We start from the raw sequence: 18,881 nt of genomic DNA on the forward strand, positions 1-18,881 counted from the left end.
TGGTGCAGCAAAGGTGTTAAAGCTCCCCACAGGTGGATCTGTAGTCCCAGGGCAGTGTAGTTGTGGTTGGCACGGGGATGTAGCGTTGCCGGAAGGATAGGAAGCAGACAAGACAAAGCGGGGTGCAATTTCTTTATCTTTACTTGATAAATGCAGTCCAGGATCCTAGTTACATATGGTTCCGGAGCAGGCTAGCCTGGAAGCAACTCAGGGATTCTCTCTCAGCAGATGGGCTGTGCAGTCTCCTTAGCGCTTATTTGAGGGATCTCCAGTACCGAGTTACACTGGAGTTCCTCCTGATGTATGTTCCCAAGAACTCTACTTGTACGGCAGACAGCGGTAGCCTGCTTCGGGGACTCCTTGCTCCTAAGTCCCGACTCGCTATCAATGTTGCTGTTGTGCCCTTAAGTCTTAGATGGGAGTAGTGCATTTACAGCCTCCTACTCCTCTGGTGTCTGTTGCAGGACCATTAGGATCCATACAACCATGGAGACCAGGCTCCAGATCATGCGCTCTCGATGGAGATGAGTCTTCCCTCGTTGCTCGATCTCCGCGCTTCTTCCCCACATCTGCACACTTCACCCTCCTCAGACTAACTAACTCACTCCTTCCTCTTGGCCCTCAGAGAGCACTCCTCCCCTGAATTCCGGTTCAGAGTCCCCCCTGCTGGCCTGGAGTGGAACTGTGTTGCATGTATAGGTTAACTGCGAGAGTGACCCTTTACTGCTTCCAAGCCTGGCATTACCCTCCATGGAGGAAGGCAAAGCCACTGTGGTGACCATACTCCTGGGGGCGCCACACATAAGCCTGAGCCATCCTGATGTCCAGATCCAAGTTGAAGTGAAAACTCTTCCAGCGCAGATCCATGTCGTCAATCTAAAAAGCAAGCAAATGTGAAGAATTAAGCTGAAAACAGGGTCTATATAACAAATTCCCATAACACACACCCACTGCTGTCCAATTGGTGGAGTCTGTTGCACTAATTGGTCAATGATTTTTCCTCCTGTGATTGTGACATCATGCGCATAAATAAAGCAAACGCATGGAAAACGCTTGCATACGCATCCAAACGCTGCATTTTTTTGCCTTAACGCGCACGATGATGCGAAAAAAAAGCAGCGTTTACATACGTGTGCATGCGTTTTTGCAACGCGTTGGATGTGCGCACCAAACGCAGAGCTAAAAAACGCTAGAGCGAAACTAGCCTAAGGGCACAAAAATTCAAAGTTGGAAAACTGCGAAATTTTGAAAATTTTTGCCAAATTTCCGTTTTTTTCACAAATAAATGCAAGTTACACTACCCTTCAAAGATTGGGGTCACCCAGACAATTTTGTGTTTTCCATGAAAACTCATACTTTTATTAATCAAATGAGTTGCCAAATGAATTTAAAATCTAGTCCAGACATTGACAAGGTTGGAAAAAAAGATTTTTATTTGAAATAATAATTTTCTCCTTCAAACTTTGCTTTCGTCAAAGAATGCTCCCTTTACAGCAATTACAGCATTGCAGACCTTTGGCATTCTAGCAGTTAATTTGCTGAGGTAATCTGGAGAAGTTTCACCCCATGCTTCCAGAAGCCCCTCCCACAAGTTGGTTTGGCTTGATGGGCACTTTTTGCGTACCATACGGTCAAGCTGCTCCCACAACAGCTCAATGGGGTTGATATCTGCTGACTGCACTGGCCACTCCATTACAGATAGAATACCAGTTGCCTGCTTCTTCTCTAAATAGTTCTTGCATAATTTGGAGGTGTGCTTTGGGTCATTTTCCTGTTGTAGAATGAAATTGGCTCCAATCAAGCGCTGTCCACAGGGTATGGCATGGCATTGCAAAATGGAGTGATAGCCTTCCTTATTCAAAATCCCTTTTACCATGTACAAATATCCCACTTTACCAGCACCAAAACAACCCCAAACCTTCACATTACCTCCACCATGCTTTACAGATGGCATTAGGCACTCTTCCAGCATCTTTTCAGTTGTTCTGCATCTCACAAACATAGCATAAGCTCCTAGCCATTGTCTGCCCCCCAAAAAGGATCAGAGAGCACATGACAGAAATTAATCCACCCTCCCGTGCCCATATATATATATATATAGAGAGAGAGAGAGACAGAAAAAAACAAAAAAAAAACAAACCCGACCAGCACCTCCTAATGAATTGATTGCTAACGAGTAAGGTGAGGAAAAAAAAAAAGGAAGATCTTAGAACTGGCCTTCTATAAATTCAGAGCTAGCCTGGGTATGCATTTATGCAGGGGGGCATTTATGTACATGTAATCTAAGTACATGTATCAAAGTACGCTGGCAGTTATAACATGGCAGTTAGACATGGCAGGAGACAGGTAAGACAAATAAATAAATCTACTCCCTGTACATTTGGACTACCACAAATATTTACCATATGCATTTGTATAATTTATATCCTGGCCGCTGCATTCACACACATCCACCGCCCTGGCATTTACTCTCTACACTCCGTCCATATTGGCCCCTCACACCTTTCCTCTCCCAGGTGGTCTTCTCTTCCATCTTCCCAGTGGATGGCCATGGAACAAGGAGGTGGAATAAGATTCTGCAGGTGAACAACTGGCTACGTCGATGGTGCCGTCAGCAAAGATTTGGATTTCTGGATCACGGAGTGAATTACTTATACGATGGACTACTTGCTAGAGATGGGGTGCACCTTACGAAGACTGGAAAGCATGTATTTGGAAGTCGCCTTGCTACACTTGTAAGGAGAGCTTTAAACTAGAACAACATGGGAAGGGAAGCAAAAGACCAGAAAAAGCCATGCACCTGACAAATGCTATTGAGAACTCTGTTATTAGAAGTGGAAAGGAAGAACAAAGACAAAAGAATCTAATTAATAAAAATATTGGAGAAAGAGAAACCTATCACAAACTAAAATGTTTCTATACTAATGCACAAAGCATGGGCAACAAACAAGGAGAATTGGAACTAGTAACACAGGAAAAGAAATATGATGTCATTGGAATCACTGAAACTTGGTGGGACAATACACATGATTGGAATACAAGACTAGAAGGATACAACTTATTTGCAAGAAACAGACTTGATAAACGAGGAGGAGGTGTCGCATTGTATGTTAGAAACGCGTATATCTGCACAGAGATTGAAGCTTCAGAGACTGTGAGTTCTGTGGAAACTGTTTGGGTAAGAATACAAGGACAGAACAATGGAAAGGACACCATTGTAGGCATTTACTACAGGCCGCCTGTGCAAGCTGAAGATATGGATGAACTCTTTATGCATCAAATGGCCAAGTTCTCCAAAAAATATGACATAGTTGTCATGGGAGATTTCAATTATCCAGACACTTGTTGGAAATCTCTCTCAGGCAAAACTAACAGGTCAAGGAAATTATTATCCTTTCTTGCTGACAACTTTATCTTCCAAAAGGTAGGGGAGAAAACAAGGGGAACTGCTACCTTGGATCTAATCCTTATAAACAGGGAGGAAATGGTTGAGGAGGTAAAAGTGGCTGGGACCCTAGGAGGTAGCGACCATGCTATTTTAGAATTTTGGATAACTAGAGGCGGAAGACCTGTGAAGACTCAGACATCAAGGTTAGATTTCAGAAAGGCAGATTTTAAGGGATTCAGAAAGAGAATTGGAGGGATCCAATGGCTGGATATCCTTAAAGACAAAAATGTCCAGGAAGGATGGGAAATCTTGAAAAATCAAATTCTCAAAGCACAATTGTTAACAATTCCGAAAAGAAGAATAGGAAGCATTTAAGGAAACCAGGATGGATGAACACAGAACTTAAGCACATGCTAAAAAGGAAGAAAAAAATGTTTATAAAATGGAAAGAGGGAGGCATATCTAAAGAAGAATATAATGCTGTCTGCAGAACCTGCAGGGCACAAATCAGATTACTAAAGCTGAAAATGAACTGAGGCTTGCAAGAGATGTCAAAAGCAATGATAAAGGATTTTGGGGATATGTCAAAAGTAAAAGAAAAGTCAAAGATGCTATAGCATTTTTACAGGATGAAAATGATGAAATGGTAAGACAGGATGTTGAGAAGGCTGAACTTTTAAATTCCTATTTTGCATCTGTTTTCTCTCAGAAAGGAAATGTAACATCAACTGTTCTTCACTGTCCTATTAAGGGAATAGAAGAATCCAGGATATCTATAAACAGAAAGATAGTGAGGAAACACTTAGCTAACCTAAATGAATTCAAGTCTCCAGGTCCAGATGAATTACACCCCAGAGTACTGAAGGAGATAGCAGAAGAAATTTTTGAACCCCTCTCCATAATCTTTGAAAATTCTTGGAGAACAGGAGAAGTGCCAGAAGACTGGAGAAGAGCAAATGTTGTTCCTATCTTCAAAAAGGGGAAGAAGGTGGACCCAGGCAACTATAGGCCGGTGAGTCTGACTTCTATATCAGGAAAGATCTTTGAACAAATTATTAAACAACATGTATGTCAGTACTTGGATAAGAATGAAGTGATTAGACAGAGTCAGCATGGGTTTGTAACTAATAAGTCATGTCAGACTAACTTAATTTCCTTCTATGACGGAATCACTGATTGGGTGGATCAAGGAAATGCTGTAGATATAGTATATCTTGACTTCAGCAAAGCATTTGACAAAGTCTCTCATACAATCCTTATTGAAAAAATGACTAAGTATGGAATGGACAAGGCAACTGTTAGGTGGATTCATAACTGGCTTAGTGATCGGACCCAAAGAGTTGTCGTAAATGGCTGCACATCCAGTTGGAAGAATGTCTCAAGTGGGGTACCACAGGGCTCTGTCCTGGGCCCTGTATTGTTCAACATCTTTATCAACGATTTAGATGAAGGAATTGAGGGTAAACTGATTAAATTTGCTGATGACACAAAGCTAGGAGGGATAGTTAATACTAGAGAAGAGAGAGAGAGGATTCAAAAAGACATAAATAAACTGGAGAAGTGGGCAGCAGCTAACAGGATGGTTTTTAACAGGGAGAAATGTAAAGTACTACATCTGGGCAATAAAAATGAAAAAAGCATATACAGAATGGAAGGAATAGGGCTAAGTGACAGCACATGTGAAAAAGACTTGGGTATACTAATAGATCACAGACTGAATATGAGTCAACAGTGTGATGCAGCAGCAAAAAAGGCAAATGCAATTCTAGGATGTATTAACAGAAGCATACAGTCTAGATCACGTGAAGTCATTATTTCCCTCTACTCCTCTTTGGTCAGACCTCATCTGGAATATTGTGTCCAGTTTTGGGCACCACATTTTAAAAAAGACATCAACAAACTGGAGCAAGTTCAGAAAAGAGCGACGAGAATGGTGACCGGTCTGCAAACCCTGTCTTATGAGGAAAGGTTGCAGGATTTGGGAATATTTAGTTTGCAAAAGAGAAGACTGAGAGGAGACTTAATAGCTGTCTACAAATATCTAAAGGGCTGTCACATTGTAGAAGGATCAACTTTATTCTCATTTGCACAAGGAAAGACTAGAAGCAATGGGATGAAACTGAATGGGAGGAGAAACAGATTAGATATTAGAAAAAACTTTTTGACAGAGTGATCAATGAGTGGAACAGGCTGCCACGAGAAGTGGTGAGTTCTCCGTCAATGGAAGTCTTCAAACAGAGGCTGGACAGACATATGACTGGGATGATTTAGCGAATCCTGCTTTGAGCAGGGGGTTGGACCCGATGGCCCAGGAGGTCCCTTCCAACTCTACGATTCTATGATTCTATGATTCTATGATTCTATGTATAGCACTCATGCTCTTTTCACATTGCTACACAACACAGATCCATTCAGTCCCACCATTCAACATCAGAGACGCTCTCACAAATCACTTAACCATCTGCTCACTCTTTCTATCCTCCTTCTCCTAGTCGCAGGAGACATTGCTCCCAACCCTGGTCCCCCATGTTATAGAAAGTCAAACCCCCCAAATGCTACACTCAGAAACCCCTCTAATCTTATTAATATTCCCTGCATGCCATCTGTCTCTCTTAATTGTGCCCTTTGGAATTCTCGCTCAGTGTGTAACAAACTCGCCTTCATTCATGACTTTTTCTTTTCTATTTCTCTTAACCGTCTGTCTCTTACTGAAACCTGGATGCAGCAGTCAGACACTACCGCTGCTGCTGCTCTTTCATATGGTGGACTACACTTCTCTCATACCCCAAGATTAGACGATAGAGCAGATGGAGGCGTTGGTCTGCTCCTATCACCAAAATGTACATTTCAGGTTATCCCTCAAGTACCCTCACTTGTCTTCCCTTCTTTTGAGGTCCATGCCGTCAGACTCTGTACCCCCTTCTCCATGCGAATGGAGATGGTATATCGTCCTCCTGGCCCCTCCCATCAGTTCCTGGATCATTTTGCTACTTGGCTTCCACATTTTCTCTCCTGTGACCTCCCTACCCTCATCATGGGCAATTTCAACATCCCCATTGCTCTTCCCCTCTCCCCATCTGCTACTCACCTTTTATCTCTAACCTCCTTGTTTGGCCTTCTGTAGCTTACTAATTCTCCAACGCATGAAGACGGAAACTCCCTCGACTTGGTCTTCTCTCGGCTTTGTGCAGTGGATGATTTTGCAAACTCCCCTCTCCCGCTCTCTGACCACAACCTTCATTCCCTATCAAGAACTGCCAGGCTGCTCAGGTCACCCCCTCTGTCCATATTTATAGAAACATACAGGCCATTAACACCCAGAAACTTATGAAGAACTTGCAGTCTTCATTGGCCCCTATCTCCTCCCTCTCATGTCCTGATTCTGCATTGAAGCATTACAATGAAACACTTCAAAGTGCCCTGGATGAATTTGCACCTCCTATACATAGAACACCACAACACAGACGGCGACAACCCTTGCACACCCTGCAAGCACTCTTCCTGCAGCGGTGCTCCAGGTGCGCCGAATGTCTGTGGAGAAAATCCAACCTACCCGAAGATTTCATCCATTATAAGTTTATGCTTCGAACATACAACATTGCCCTTCACCTCTCAAAACAAACCTATTTCAACACCCTCATCACCTCACTGTCCAATAACCCTAAACGTCTCTTTAACATTTTTCATTCTCTACTCAACCCAAGAGTACAGGCCCCAACCATGGAGCTTCAAGCTGATGATCTGGCCAATTATTTAAAAGAAAAAATTGACCAGATCCAACAGGAAATTATCTCCCAATCACCTCATACCATGCTCTGTCCTCCCTCCCCCACTGCATCTAGCTCACTCTCTGATTTTGAACCAGTCACAGAAAAAGAAGTAAGCAGGCTCCTTGCATCTTCTCGCCCAACCACTTGCACCAGTGACCTATTTCTGTCACATCTCCTCCAGTCCCTTTCCCCTGCTGTCATCCCTCATCTAACTAAAATATTTAACCTCTCTCTCTCTTCTGGTATCTTTCCCGCCTCATTTAAGCATGCCATCATACATCCACTACTTAAAAAACCATCCCTCGATCGAAACTGTGTAGCTAACTATAGACCTGTCTCTAATCTTCCCTTCATCTCTAAACTCCTGGAACGCCAGGTACACTCCCATCTTATCTGCTATCTCTTTGATAACTCTCTTCTCAACCCTCTCCATTCCGGTTTCTGCTCTTTACACTCTACTGAAACTGCCCTCACTAAAGTCTCTAATGATCTACTAACAGCTAAATCAAATGGTCATTACTCCATACTAATTCTCTTGGATCTCTCTGCAGCATTCAACACTGTGGATCATCAGCTCCTCCTCACTATGCTCCATTCCATTGGCCTCAAGGACACCGTTCTCTCCTGGTTCTCCTCCTATCTCTCTGACCGCACCTTTACTGTATCTTTTGCTGGCTCCTCCTCCCCTCATCTTCCCCTTACTGTTGGGGTTCGTCATGGATCAGTCCTAGGCCCCCTCCTCTTGTCTTTGTACACTGCCCCTATTGGTCAAACAATCAGTAGATTTGGTTTCCAGTACCATCTCTATGCTGATGACACCCAATTATACGCTTATTCTCCTGACATCATTTCTGCCTTTCTAGAAAACACCAGCGATTATCTAAATGCTGTGTCTAACATCATGTCCTCACTATATCTGAAACTGAACCTGTCAAAGACTGAACTCCTTGTGTTTCCTCCCACTACTAATGTACCTGTACCCGACATTGCCATTTCCATGTGTGCACTATTACTCCCCAGCAACATGCCCGCTGTCTTGGGGTCATACTTGACTCCGAGCTTTCCTTTGCCCCCCACATTCGATCACTGGCTCGCTCTTGTTATCTGCACCTCAAAAACATTTCTAGAATTTGATCTTTTCTTACTTTTGACTCTGCAAAAACTCTTACTGTTTCTCTTATTCATTCTCGTGTTGACTATTGTAACTCTCTTCTAATCGGTCTCCCTCTTACCAAACTCTCCCCCCTCCAATCTGTCTTGAATGCTGCTGCCAGGATCATATTCCTCGCCAATCATTACACCGATGCCTCTACCTTGTGCCAGTCATTACACTGGCTACCCATCCACTCCAGAATCCAGTACAAACTTATTACCCTCACCCACAAAGCTCTCCATGGCTCAGCACCACCCTACATCTTCTCCCTTGTTTCAGAATACCATCCTACACGTGCCCTCCATTCTGCTGATGACCTGAGGTTAGCATCCACAATAATCAGAACCTCCCACTCCCGTCTCCAAGACTATACACGTGCTGCGCCAATTCCTTGGAATGCACTTCCCAGGTCAATACGATTAGTCCCCAATCCCTACAATTTTAAGCGTGCCCTGAAAACTCATTTATTCAGACTGGCCTACCACCTCAACACATTAACCTAATCTATCCCTGTGTGGCACAGCCAAAAGTTTTTACCATAACCAGGTTCCCCACATCATGTTCCCACATGCTTTATACATCCATTAGCCCTCTGTGTCTGTTCTGTTACACACTTAACATTATGGCTGGTCCATACAATCAGGGCAACTGTTACCACCCACCTTTCGTGTCTCCCTTTTTTTCCTCATAGATTGTAAGCTTGCGAGCAGGGCCCTCATTCCTCTTGGTATCTGTTATGATCTATGTGATTATTGTTATGCTGTAATGTCTATTGTCTTTACAAGTCCCCTCTGAAATATAAAGTGCTGCGGTATATGTCGGCGCTATAGAAATAAAATGTATTATTATTATTAATGTGAACACATGCAAGCTGCAAAAACTGCGCAAAATAGACAAAAAGAATACAGCAGCACATGTGCATGAATGTAGGCCATGTGAAAACACAGAAACACATTAAAACCATTCAATTTTGATAATAATCCCAAAAATATTTTTTTCAAAAGCATTTTTTAAAACTTACAGTAAGATGAAAATGAAGGTTCTCAGTGCACAAATTTGCCAATTCATGTAAGCCCATCAACCACGGCAAAGTGACCTCCCCCTGATGGGTCCCTGCTCTACTGTACATAAGCCAATTCTGGGCCAACAGCCTACAATTTTGGACAAACATGTCACTGCCGGGCTAAGCCTACAATATATGGGCAGGTAGAGCTGATTGCGGCCACCTGCAAGGTCAATTGACGGGGTGCAAGATCAGACTGGACTGGACCAGTCTTGATATTTCAGCTTATGTGTCTTGTTTACTGGTGGTCAGGTTTCAACCTTCCTTATCCTGTCTGTATTTCTAAGCACTGAACACCTTGTACTTCAGAGCACTCTAGGTAGGTTGCAGTTCTGGAATATGACAGCTTTGGAGGACAATAGTTTCCTGGTCATTTCACATTTGATTTTTCATAAATCTGTAGCAGTAAATATGATTTGTTTTTTTCTCAACAAATTTTGTGACTCTGTTTACAATTTGAAGCAAAACTTTTGATGAATCTGTGACCACATCCCAATGTCTTAGCAATTTCAAGAGTGCTGCACCCCTCTGTGAAATGTTTAACCATTATTGACTTTTTAGTCAGTGAAACCTTTTTTGGCCCATTTTATCTGAGAAAATCAAACTTCCTAATAATTCTGCACACTTTTATGAAGGATGTTGATGCACATCACCTAGTATGCTTCAAAGAAATTAACATTCAAGTGTACACAGCTTGTAGTAGGAAAATATGCATAGAAATATTGCTACTGTTAAAATACACCTGTCCCAGGGTTACTGCGACAGTGTGGAGCTAGAGGACTGCAGCATCTGATTGCTCCTGCTCTGGCGCTGAGAGGAAGAACTTCACCTTCATTTTAAATGTGTTTATTTCTTCTGGCAGAACAGGGGTTAATCAGCCATGTTGGAAATCCCTGTGTTCACAGCTGGGCTCGGTTAGCCACTCCTTTCCCCTTTATAATCAGGGCTCTATTATAAATACTTGTCAGAGCTAGCATTTGCTGCATGGCTAATGATGTGAGAGGAGTACATATGAGAAGGAAAGTTGAAGGAGTTATCTGTGACTGTTGTTTGGTTTGTATGCATGGTAATTCCCTATCCTTCTCTATTTTGGTTTATTCCCCTAACTTCACACTCCCGTGCATTCCTCTGTTATATGTGAGTGAATATTTTGTATGCCTGGAGTTTTCTGTTAACCCTTGTCTGTGTTGCCTTGTTTGTCAGGTTGGTGTACTACGCACCCCCTCTTCTCTGGGTGGGGGAACAGAACAGATGGAGGGCTAACTCAGGAGATAAGGCAAGGCTGGAGGCCCGAGGATCTTTGCCATCTGAAGTATACCGGGGAGCAGGGAGAGCTAGAGCGCCCCCTAGTGTTAATGTGAAAAGAGATTCTCCAGCGTAGTCAAAAAATAAAACTTCACATTTATTGTAGATTCATTAAAAGGACATATAGTAGATACACTTGGGAGCCCAGGATGGCTAGTGACAGACGCATTTCGACCGTAAGGTCTTAATCATGGTCTGTCTTTTACCCCTATACAGGGACTTATATATCCGTTTAACACCAGTCAGGTGTCACATAATCAATCAATTACTACGGAGGGAGGAAACAAAATGATCAGTCCCTACAGCATAATTAGTAAATTATATGTGAAACACACATCCTGGAAATCATATGTAAAAAAACCCCCATTATATCACAATATAAAATATAGAGGAACAATTAAAAAATATAGCTAAAACAAAAAGTGGAAAAACAAAAAATTATAATACACTTCAGCATTAGTTATATTGCAGTATAAGATACTATCGTATGTTAAGTCCCTTCGAAGTTCTAGTTTGCAACTTAAAGATCCAATGTTTCTCGATTCAAAAATTTTCTCCTCAAATCACCGCCTCTAAATGGTTTGAATACCTTTTCTAACCCTATAAGGTTGGAGTCACACACAACGTATAAAAAAACGGTCCGTTTTACATGGACGAGAATCGCAGAAATGTTCCCTGAACAGTGATCCGTTTGTCATCCGTGTGCAATGTGAGGATGCGATTTTCTCGCATGTACGCATCCGTGTGACATCCGAGTGGCATCCGTATGGCGAGATTTTGTTGCCGGCTTGCACAATGGACATAAAGGATCCATGGGCTCAAATATTTGTGAAAACATATATACAGTCTACACTGTATGTAAACCATGTCTCATATCCTGTCGGGTTCTGTAATGATTTTACAGATGCTGACAATTGAATTTTCATCTATTCTGCTATCTATAGCTCTATGAAATGTAAATAAATAAATATATATATATATAAATATATATATATGTGTGTGTCAATGACATATATATATATATATATATATACCTATACTATGTGTATATATGTATTCTATCTATTCTATTTTAACCTGTCAGTGTGATTTTACAGTACAGCGCACTGATTTGCTGGCTTTTCTAAAGGACACCGGTGCGTATTTTTCACAAGTCACACTGATGGTCCGTGTAATCCTTTTTTTCTCGCACCCATAGACTTGCATTGGCGAGTCTCGGGCGTAATACGGTGCAAATCGCAACATTCTGTGATTTCTCTCGCACGTATTATACGGGCGAGAAAAAAAACAGATGATGGGAGTTGTCCCATAGATTAACATTGGTCCGAATGCTATGTGATTTTTTTTTTCTCTAGTGTGACTCTGGCCTAACTGTGAGTGTACCGGTATTGCCTCCATGTATAAGTTTGCAGTGTTTGGAAACCGCTGAGATATTTTGCGCACTGGAACTACTTGCATCAGACTAGTGCCTTCTGATTTATTTTTTCAATTGACCTGTAGTGCATCCTACGCATTGCAAACTGCATGATATGCTCTTATCAAATAGATTTAACCTTTAGTATTACAATTAATGAAACTCTGAATAGGAAACACCTGCCCTATGGACTTTGAAGAAAAACTTGTGGTTTTGTTTATGTGAAAAAATGTTTGCATGGGCGAGATCCACGTTTTTAAGAGCCCTTAAAATTGAGCCATGTCTTATTATTACTAGTGATGAGCGAACGTGTTCGCCACAACTCGGTACTCGCCCGAGTATCACTGTACTCGGTGTACTTGGCGAGCACCGAGCATTTCCAGGATTACTCGGCAGGAACTCGCGTCTCCACCCAGCATTTTTGGCGGACTTTAGAGACCCAATCACACTGCAGGGATTGTCTGCCAGGCTATGAAACACCGCAGCCATCTTTGTTGTGGTCATACAGTGATTGGCTGGCCACACAGCATCATCAGGGTCATAAGAGGCGGGACGCCGCCCTGTTCAGTGCATTCAGCTCCGGATTGAGAGAGTGTAGGGAGAGCTGCTGCCTTGATAGGGTCAGAATTATTTATTAGGTAGTGTGGGGTCTACCATCCTAAATACTCACATCCAGCTAAACCAACAGTCCTTCTAAGGACTAATTCTGGAGTATATAGGTTCCAGTGTTAGGCAGGCAGGGTAGTGTATGTCGCTGTATACAAATCAGTGCAATGCCTATAGGCACTGTATGTGTGTATATAGAGCATTGCAAGAGGGTCCATTCCCTTCCTGCGATCTGGTGCTACTGTTGCTACCTGTGGGATAAATTAGTCGTATATAGCTAGCCCCAGGTTTAACTGGAATACAGGCCACACATTTTTTGGTGTGGTATCTCCGTGCTAGCTTATATCTGTGTGTGCTAAAAGTTTGGCCAGTTTATGACTTTTTCTCTTTTTTGCCTTGCTGACAGTTTTGGTTAAATATACCAGTATTTAGGCCAAAAAACCATACAGGCCACACATTTTTTGGTGTGGAATCTCCGTACCAGCTCATATCTATGCATGCTAAAAGTTTGGCCAGTTTACAGCTTTTTTCTCTTTTTTGCCTGGCTGTCAGTTTTGGTTAAATACAGCATTATTTAGCCAAAAAAACATACAGGCCACACATTTTTTGGTGTGGTATCTTCATGCCAGCTCATATCTGTGCATGCTAAAAGTTTGGCCAGTTTACGGCTTTTTTCTCTTTTTTGCCTGGCTGTCAGTTTTGGTTAAATACACCAGTATTTAGGAAAAAAAACATACAGGCCACACATTTTTTGCTGTGATATCTCCGTGTCAGCTCATATCTGTGCATGCTAAAAGTTTGGTCAGTTTATGTCTGTTTCTCTTTTTTGCCTGGCTGTCAGTTTTGGTTAAATGCACCAGTATTTAGGCCAAGAAAAAAAACATATGGGCCACACATTTTTTGCCTTGGTATCTCCATGCCAGCTCATATCTGTGCGTGCTTAAATGTGGCCAGTTTACGGCTTTTTTCTCTTTTTTGTCTGGCTGTCAGCTTTGGTTAAATACACGAGTATTCAGGCCAAAAAAAACCATACAGGCCACACAATTTTTTGGTGTAGTATCTCTGTGCCAGCTCATATCTGTGTGTGCTAAAAGTTTGGCCAGTTTACGGCTTTTTCTCTTTTTTGCCTGGCTGTCAGTTTGGTTAAATACACCAGTATTTAGTCCATAAAAAAACATACAGGCCACACATTTTTTTGTTGTGGCATGTCCGTATCAGCTCATATCTGTGCGTGCTAAAAGTTTGGACAGTTTACGGCTTTTTTCTCTATTTTGCCTGGCTGTCAGTTTTGGTTAAATACACCAGTATTTAGACCCCCCAAAAAATCATACAGGTCACACATTTTTTGGTGTGTTATCCCTGTGCCAGCTCATGTCTGTGCGTGCTAAAAGTTTGGCCAGTTTACGGCATTTTTCTCTTTTTTGCCTGGCTGTCAGCTTTGGTTAAATATAGCAGTATTTAGCCCCCAAAAAATACAGGCCACACATTTGTTGTAGTGGTTTCTTCATGCAGATCATATCTGTGGGTGCTTAAAGTTTTGCCAGTTTACAGCGGTTTTCATATCTCGGCCTGACTGTCACTGTCATTATACAGTCTGTTATCTCAGGCTGGGGCCTGGTTTTGTGCCGTGTAAAATTCTTTGCTTCACAGGCATACGTTGCATAGTTCTATCTGCTAGCCTTGTTCTACTCATTATTTTGTGTTTTCACAATATAACACAAAACCCCCCAAAAATTAAAACAGTCTGTTATCTCAGGCTGAGGCCTGGTGTATCTGTGGTGGAAAAGTCTTCGCTTTGCTGGCATACTTATCATATCTAATTTTTTTCCAAATAAATCCATTTGTATTGAGCTTTTCAAATATTTCAGTAGTCCATTTAAAATGGGCAAGGAAAAGGGCAAGGGACCGGGAAGTGGATGTGATGGACGAGGCCATGGCCAAGCTGAAAGTGGGCCACAGCAAAGACCCACATCTTTGCGCTCGACCTTCCTGTCCCAGTTTCTAGGGGACCGCACCACACCACTATTGAAGCCAGAGCAGTGTAAAGCGGTTGTTAGTTGGATAGCGGATTATGCTTCCAGTCACTTAGCCACCACCACCACCATGTCTTCTACACGGTCAAGTCTGAGAAGCCATGAGTGTGGACCACATATTACTTACCCTTATCCTCCTTCCTCCCACCATGTCGAGTGCCCTGAGACAACTGATCCTACACTCGGACACTCCGAAGAGCTGTTCAGTTTCCCATTTGGAGATTCGTACCTCTCGCCCACACCACTTGTCCACCACAGGACAAGATGATAGTCCATGTAGCGATGCACAAATCTTTGAGCAGTCACGGTCACAAGAGGTGGACGATGATGAGACACAATTGCCGGAAAGTCAGGAGGAGGAGCAGGGTGCGTATGTAGAAGACAAGGTGGTGGATGACATAGTGACTGACCCAACCTGGCAGGAGGACATGCAAAGTGAGGACAGCAGAGCAAATGGGGAAGGTGGCATATCAACCCAACAGGCAGGAAGAATCAGTGTGATGGCCACAGACAGAAGGCTTGCATCCGTTCCCCGTAACACCAACAGGACAGAAGTTGCCATTCCAACTGTTGGATCTTCCCGAGTCTGGTTATTTTTTTAAACACTCTGCCGATAACCCCATACAGGCCATTTGCAGCACTTGCCATGCCCGCATCAGCAGGGGTAGCAGAACTACCAGCCTGACCACCACCAGCATGATTAGGCACATGGCAGAAAAGCACCCAACTTTGTGGGCCGAACCCCAGGATCCAGTAGCACTGTCTGCAGGTGACAACACTGCGTCTTCCACTGTCCAAGCCAATCCCCAGTTCAACATGCCTGTAAAGATGCCTTGGGCCCTGCACCTGTTGTTGCCCACAGTCAACCAGCACCATCATCAGGCCCGTCCACGTCCTTGTCCTAGCCCAGCCTTCAGTTGCCTATACCCCAGTCATTGGAACACAAGCGGAAATACACAGCCAATGCCCCACAGGCCACAGTACTTAATTCTCACATTTCTCGTCTGCTTGCGTTCGAAATGTTGCCTTTTAGGCTCGTTTAGACAGAAGCTTTCCACAACCTGATGGTGGCGGCTGTCCCAAGGTACTCGGTCCCCCGTCGCCACTATTGCTCTCGCTGTGCTGTACCGTAATTACACCACCATGTGTCCCACAACATTACCAGTGTCCTCAAAAATGCTGTTACTGGGAAAGTCCACTTAACCATGGACACGTGGACAAGTGCCTGTAGGCAGGGATGGTACATCTCACTGACGGCACACTGGGTTAATATAGTGGAAGCTGGGACCCTGTTGGACCTTGGGATGGAACACATCCTCCCCACACCAAGGATTGCGGGCACTACGTCAATCAGGGTTGCCCCCACAGTCTACAGCTCCTGCACCTCCTCTTCTTCAGCCTCCATGTCTGAAATGAACACATCAATCAGAAGCTGGAAGCACTGCAACACTGCCTCAGCCAAGCAGCAACAGGCTGTGCTGAAGGTAATCTGCATAGGTGACAAACTGCACAATGCAGAAGAGTTGTGTACATCGCTGAAAGAGCAGTCAGTTATTTGGCTGACACCGCTGAACCTATAGTCTGGCATGGTCGAGTGTGACAATGGTTAGAACCTGGTGGCAGCTCTGAGGCAAGGTGAGCTCACACATGTACCTTGCCTGGCCCATGTGCTTAACCTCGTGGTTCAACATTTTCTCAAAAGCTACCCGGAGCTGCTGAATCTGCTAGTGAAAGTACACTGTCTGTCTGCCGACTTTAGAAAGTCAGCTACAGTTTCAGCCGCCCTTGCCGGGCTTCAGCATCATTTGCAGTTTCCAGCCCACTGCCTGGTGTGTGATGTCCCCACGCACTGGAACTCTACACTGCATATGTTCGAAAGGGTTTATGAGCAGAAGAGGGCAGTTGTTGACTACCAGCATCAACAAGGCCATCGATATTCAGTTACAACTCCACACATAAGACCTCAGGAGTGGACATGGATATCAGACATATGTACCATCCTCCAGAACTTTGAGGACTGCACCAAGATGGTGAGCGGCGATGACGCCATAATTAGCATTAACATCCCGCTTCTCAACATTCAGATAACCTCTTTGCTCACAATTAACAAGCACAGCTGTCATACTGTCTGTTCAGCAGGGATTGCCTGAGGACAGGGTGGAGGAGGATGAGGAGGAGGTCAGCATGGTCAGTCGTCCTGTTGGTGAGGACACGGAAGTCTTGCCTGTTAGCATTCTGGCACGCATGGCTGACTTTATGTTGCGCTGCGTTTCCCATGACCCTCACATAATAAAAATTTTGGTGACACTCATTCCTGGTTAGTGATACTACACACTGCAAGGAGAACTTTCAATCTCTTCTTTCAGAGGCAGAGAGGTGTACAAAAATGTTGCTGTACCATAGGGCCCTTGTAGCAGAATTACTTAAAAATTCCCAAGTGAGAACGCTTGCAGCAGACATCAGAGTTTGTTGTACAGCCAAGCAAGAGAGACTGAAGTACAATCCAGCTCAGGCAGGGGAACAATGGCAAAGTTCTGGGACAGTTTTCTCAGACCCTCCCATCGTGCCAACCACAGAGGCAAGGGGTGGTGTCACAAGAAGAGCAATATTTGGGAAGATGGTGAGGGAGTACCTTGCAGATCGTACAAATGTCTCCAGGATTCCTCTGTGCCTTTTAATTATTGGGTATCGAAGGTGGACACATGGCATGAGCTGGCTCTCTACGTCTTGGAGGTCCTGGCCTGCCCTGCTGCTAGCGCTCTGTCAGAGCAGGCTTTTAGTGCCACTGGTTTAATTATAACAGATAAGCGCATACGCCTGTCAACTAACAATGCTGACAGGATGACATAAAAATGAACAAGGGTTGGTTTGGGCAAGACTCCTGTACACCACCAAATGAAAACAGTGAAATATAACCTCAAATATTTTTATTTTTTGGGGGCAGGTGGATTCTCAAGCACCTCTTCACAATCACACATGGGTACCCACTTCCTGATTTGGTCTGTTTGGTGTTATCCTCCTCCTTATCCTCATCCTCATCATCCACAACCAGTAGAACACCAGGGTGAACGTATTTCGTGATACAAAAGTCACTCAATTTTTGACAAGACTGTTTTTATGATGCCCGTTACTAATTTGAAACCAAAACAAATGTTACTCCCCCAGGGGGAAATCTAATAAAAATGAGATGTACGTATATTCTTCCCACTTATTCTTATATTTTCAATTTTTCCTATCTGTGGAAAAATCAGATCATAAGATCCTATCATAAGATCTGGCACATCATTGGTTGGCAATTACAAAGGGATCTGCAAGTAGCAGATTTAGATGATTTGCATAAGTGCATAAGTGCATTCAATGTGACAGAATATGCCTCAGACAGCCATTTAATAGCATGCCAAGGTGGGTAAGTGCATGTTTTCTGCTTGTGGCTGTTATATTTGATACTGAATAAACCAAATGTTTCGAAAATGTTGTTTCCATTTTTCATCATTTACATACCATTAAAATGTCTATTGCTACTGTGTTGTGAATAATTCCTTTTATTTTCCTTCTTGTTATTGGTTGTTTTTTTTGTAGATTCATTAATTTCTTAAATAATCAAACACCTTTTTAATTGTTGAAATTATACTTTAGCTCTCTTGAATAAATGACGCTCAATTTTTGGGGTAGTTCGTTAGAGTTACTGGATGATATATAGTATATTCGTAAAAATGTAGAGCTATAGGGAATCACATTTGATGTTTCAGCTGATTGTAATGCTTTTAGTAGTTTGTGCACTTGTAGCCTACCATCCAGGAAAGATGAAGTCCCTGATTAATCAAGGAGATTTCACCACACTTCTGATGTAAAACTGATATGTTACAATTTTTGGCACAGCTAGAAGTTACCGTATATACTCGAGTATAAGCCGACCTAAGTATAAGCCAACCCACCTAATTTTGCCACCAAAAACTGGAAAAACTTATTGACTTGAGTATAAGCCTAGGGTGGAAAATGCAGCAGCTACTAGTAAATTTCAAAAATAAAAATAGATACCAATAAATGTAAAATTAATTGAGACATCAGTAGGTTAAATGTTTTTGAATATCCATATTGAATCAGGAGCCACATATAATGCTCCATACAGTTCATGATGGCCCCATAAGA

Source organism: Dendrobates tinctorius, unplaced genomic scaffold (genome assembly GCF_039654945.1).
Source record: "Dendrobates tinctorius isolate UK_male_01 unplaced genomic scaffold, ASM3965494v1 ptg000134l, whole genome shotgun sequence".
NCBI classification, from domain to species: domain Eukaryota; kingdom Metazoa; phylum Chordata; class Amphibia; order Anura; family Dendrobatidae; genus Dendrobates; species Dendrobates tinctorius.